Source organism: Colobus angolensis, unplaced genomic scaffold (genome assembly GCF_000951035.1).
Source record: "Colobus angolensis palliatus isolate OR3802 unplaced genomic scaffold, Cang.pa_1.0 Scaffold34, whole genome shotgun sequence".
Taxonomy (NCBI): domain Eukaryota; kingdom Metazoa; phylum Chordata; class Mammalia; order Primates; family Cercopithecidae; genus Colobus; species Colobus angolensis.
The window spans coordinates 4914211-4919426 of record NW_012116710.1 but is presented as its reverse complement, the minus strand read 5'-3'; positions in this window follow the sequence as shown (position 1 = coordinate 4919426).

Here is a 5216-nt window from a genome sequence, read left to right as displayed (position 1 = left end):
TGGTGCATGCCTGTAGTCCCAGCTACTTGGGAGGCTGAGGCAGGAGAATCGCTTGAACCCAGGAGGCGGAGGTTGCAGTGAGCTGAGATGGCGCCCCTGAACTCCAGCCTGGGCGACAGAGTGAGACTCTGTCTCAAAATCAAGCAAAACAAAAACAAAAACAAAACTCCCACCTTGGCTTTCCAAAGTGCTGGATGCTGGGATTACATCCAGCATCCCAGCATGAGACACCTGGGTTCAAATCCCAGTTCTCCCTGCCATGAAGGATGAGGCTTCCCGCCTCAGCTCATTGCTGAGGTTTGGGTTCCTGCTTCCCAAATGTGGTCTATATGATTCAGTGATGTGTGTAGCTTGTTAAAACTCAGTACAGATCCTGACTCAGGAGGAGCTAAACCAATGGGTCCTTATTTGCTATTATGATTATGAGTGTTGTTGCCCTGATGCTGCATGGCCCCACCAGCCCCACCTCTTCTGCACCTCAGCATCCCCATCTGGGCAGGAAACTTTTTTTGTTTTTGATACAGGGTCTCGCTCTTGTTGCCCAGGCTGGAGTGCAGTGGCATGATCTCAGCTCACTGCAGTGTCCGCGCCTCCTGGGTTCAAGCGATTCTCCCACCTCAACCTCCTGAGTAGCTGGGGATTACAGTCACCTGCCACCACGCTCAGCCAGTTATTTTTTGTACTTTTAGTAGAGACAGGGTTTCACCATGTTGGCCAGGCTGGTCTCGAACTCCTGACCTCAGGTGGTCCGCCTGCCTCTGCTTCCCAAAGTGCTGGAATTACAGGCATGAGCCACTGCGCCAGACCTGGGCAGGAAACTTCTGACGAGCACATCTGAACATCCCAAGGGCCGCTTAGGGAAGGCTTCCTCTGTACTGTAGCAGGGAGGAGAGGGGAGAAGTGGTTGTTAGCAGTCGTATCTCCTTCGGAGGCAAAAGCTGGACCCAACGGGTATGGGGCAGAGTTTTCTGTGATTCCAGGTCCACCGGAATCTTAGATTAGAGGCGTGTATGTGTGTGTGAGAGAGAGAAGGAGAGGGAGAGACCTTGGTGTCCAGGTCCTGGGCAGGCTCTGAGGCTCAGGTTTGGGGGCCCAGCGTCTCCACCGGCAGCCCCAAGACCTGCAGGACGTCTCCCGGATCTGAGGCTTCCGAAGCAGCCTCTGCTGGACAAAGACTGGGGCCACAGCGCCCTCTGGTGGGCAAACCCTTGGGTTCCAGGGTTAGGAGAAGCGACCACAGGTCGAGACTTTTAGGGTTTGTTCCTCAAAACTTAAGTGATGGGAACATCAGGCATTAAGGCCCCGAGGGGTCAGAGCAGGAACCCTACCCTGTGTTTGGGTAGATCAGGGGGTCAGGACTCAAAAGGATTCACATGCAGGCCGGGTGTCCTCTCCTCCAGGAAGGCATCTCTGACTGTCACTCTAGGCCAGGAGACAGCCACCTCTGGGCTCCCACAGTGCCCTGTGCCTCCCCCGCCCCAGCCCCGAGCCCTCGGCCTGTGCCCCCAATCCCTGGCCGGATCCCTCTGCCCATGCCCCCCAGTACCTGCCCGGACTCCTCTGCCTGTGTCCCTCTTGTCCCAGCCCCGACGCCTCTGCCTATGCTCCCCATCCCACCTGAACCCCTCTGGGCATCACTGTCTGGTGGTGAGTCTGTTACTCTTCTGGACTCCAAGTTTAAGACAAAGCCTGGGCCATCTCAGTCACTGCTGTGTCCCCAGCACGTCCACACGGGGACGGAGACCATCGTTCTCTAGAAATGAGTGGATGTGCCATTTATTTATTTATTTTGAGATGGAGTCTCGCTCTGTTGCCCAGACTAGAGTGCAGTGGTGTCATCTCAGCTCACTGCAGCCTCCACTTCCCTAGTTCAAGTGATTCTCCTGCCTCAGCCTCCTGAGTAGCTGGAAATACAGGTGCCCACCACCACGCCTGGCTAATTTTTGTATTTTTAGTAGAGTCAGGGTTGTACCATATTGGCCAGACTGGTCTCGAACCCCTGACTTCAGGTGATCCACCCTCCTTGGCCTCCCAAAGTGTTGGGATTATAGCGTGAGGCACCGTGCCCAGCCAAGTGTGCCTCTTAATCTATCCCTTCTCTCTGCCTTGAAACCTTAGGTCCAGACCCTCTGCTGGGCAGTTTTCCTTAATAAAGTCCCCAAATTTGCCCCTCACTTCAGGTTTCACTATGTTGTGGGGTCTCACTATGTTGCCCAGGCTGGTCTCGTGCTCTGGAGCTAAGTGTCCATATGGGGTAGGGCACAGCCTGGATCCCACCTGACTGTCTTCATGCTGGGTGCATGCCTTTGGACATTGGGGAGAGGCATGGAGCATGACAAATTGATACATTTATTTTATTTTATTACTTTATTTTGAGAAGGAGTTTTTTGCTCTTTTGCCCAGGCTGGAGTGAAGTGGTGTGATCTTGGCTTGCTGTAACCTCTGCTCCCTAGGTTCAAGTGATTCTCTTGCCTCAGTCTCTCAAGTGGCTGGGATTACAGGCACGAGCCACCACACCTGGCTTATTTTTGTATTTTTAGTAGAGATGGGGTTTCAACGTGTTGGCCAGCTGGTCCCGAACTCTCGACTTCAGGTGATCCACCTGCCTCAGCCTCCCAAAGTGCTAGGATTACAAACGTGAGCCACTGCACCCGGCCAATACATTTATTTATTCATAATTTTGGCTGGGTGTTGTGGCTCACACCTGTAACCCAGCACTTTGAGAGGCTGAGGCAGGAGGCCAGGAGCTGCTATTTTAACTAGGGTTGTCTCTGAGGAGGTGGTATTTAACCAGAGACCTGAATGAAGTGCGGGATGGAGTGAGGCAGGTGTCTGTGGGAGGAGCACGCTAAGCAGAGGTGCAAAGGTCCTGTGGCTGGAGTGGGATTGGAATGTTCCAGGAACAGGGAGGAGGCTGGTGGGGCTGGAGTGAAGTTAGCCAAGGGAAGGAAGGAGGGGAAAGAGGCCAGAAATGTGATGAGGGTTGAGGAGGGATGGAGGAGGGTATAGTGAGGGCTTTGCATTTTATTCAAATTATGAAAGAAGCTGTTGGAGGTTTGAGCCAGAAAGTGGTTGGATGCAGACATATGCTTAATTAATTATTATTATTGAGATGGAATCTCGCTCTTTTGCCCAGGCTGGAGTGCAGTGGTGTGATCTTGGCTCACTGCAACCTCTGTCTCCTGGGTCCAAGCGATTCTCCTGCCTCAGCCTTCCGAGTAACTGGGATTACAGGCATGCGCCATCACCACTGGCTAATTTTTGTATTTTTAGTAGAGATGGGGTTTCACCATGTTGTCCAGACTGGTCTCAAACTCCTGACCTCAAGTGATCCACCCACCTTGGCCTCCCAAACTGTTGGGATTATAGGCGTAAGCCACTGTGCTCAGCCCAGAGATATGCTTGAGATAACCCACTCTGGCTGTGTGGGGAGAGCAAATTTGGGGGGCAGGAGCCCAGTGATGAAAATGCTACCATAATCCAGGCAGCAGACGATGATGGACAGGACTGGGGTGCAGGCCATGAAGGGCAGAGAGTGGGTGGAATCTGGATATGTTTTGAAAATAGAGACAACAGGATTTGCTGATGGGCTTGGGGTGTGTGTGTGAAAAAGAAGAGGAGAGTCCAGGATGATTGATTGCACTTAGAACAAAATCCATTTTCTTTATAATGACCTACAAGGTCCTACATGAGCAGGGTCCTTGCTCTCTCCCCAGGCTATCTCCCCCTGCTCACTCTGCTCCAGTCACACTCAATTGCTTCCTGATCTTTGAACATGCCACACTTGTTCCCAGCCCAGGGCGTTTGCACTTGTTGATTCTGTGCCTAGACATGCTTCTTAGTGCATGCTGGCAACCTCTAGATCTTAGCTCAAATGTCCTCTCCTTGGAGAAGCCACTTCTTCTCTCCTTCAAATCAATCTGTTTTCTTTTTTTCAAGTTATTTTTCATTTGCTTATTTTTTTTCTTTCTAGAATCTGTGTTCTGATAAATCTATTTTATTTTCGTTCTCTCTCTCTCTCTCTCTCTCTCTCTCTCTCTTTCTTTCGAGACAGAGACTCTCTCTGTTGTCCAGGCTGGAGTGCAGTGGTGTGATCATAGCTCACTGCTGCCTCCAACTTTCAGGCTCAAGTGATCTTCGTGCCTCAGTCTCCTGAGTAGCTGAGACTGCAGGCATGCATCACCACACCCAGATAATTTTTAAACTTTTTGTAGCGATGGGGTCTCACTGTGTTGCCCAGGCTGGTCTCGTGCTCTGGGGCTCAAGCAATCCTCCTGCCTCAGCCTCCCAAAGTGCTGGGATTATAAGTGTGTGCCCGGACTCTTCTCTTTTTCTTTTCTTTTCTTTCTCTCTCTCTCTTTTCTTTTTATTATTTATTTATTTATTTTTTGAGACAAGGTCTCACTCTGTCACCCAGGCTGGAATGCAGTGGCACAATCTCGGCTCACTGCAACCTTTGCCTCCCAGGCTCAAGTGATCCTCTCACCTCAGCTACCTGAGTAGCTGGGACTACAGGCATGCGCCACCACACCCGGCTAATTTTTTGTATTTTGGGTAGAGATGGGGTTTCGCCATCTTGCCCATATTAGTCTTGAACTCCTGAGTTCAGATGACGCACCTGCCTCGGCTCCCAAAGTGATGGGATTACAGGCATGAGCCACCACGACTGGCCCCATTTTCTTTTCTTTATAGCACCGTTCACTGTCTGAAATGATTTTATCTATTTATTTTCTTATTATCTGTCTTTCTCCACTAGAATGTCAGCTCCTTGAGAGTGGCAACTTTGTTTTGGTCATTGCTGTATCCCCAGTGCCTAGAAGAGTTCCTGGAACACAGCAGGCACTCAGTAAATGAACAAAGGCACTGATTAACCCCCGTGCTTGTTCACAGGCTGCCCGACATAGAAGAGACACCCAAATAGGCCCAGATAAGAATACACGACAGACCTTAGGGTCATCCGCATACCCTGGGGACACCTAGAAGCTAGGGACCACCTGATTCCGCGCCCGCGGTGCCTGGAGGGTGGAGATCCCGAGCTGGAGACCGAGCACTCCCAGGGAGGGAGGAAAGATGCTCTAGGGGGAGCCCCGCCCCTCCCTGTATCCCCAGCAGCCAATGGGAGCGCGGTCCTCCTGACGCCCCCTGGGACGTGTAGTCCGGGCAGGGGCGCCCTCGGGCGCCGCCGCGCGCCCCTAGACTCCACGTCCCGTCGTGCG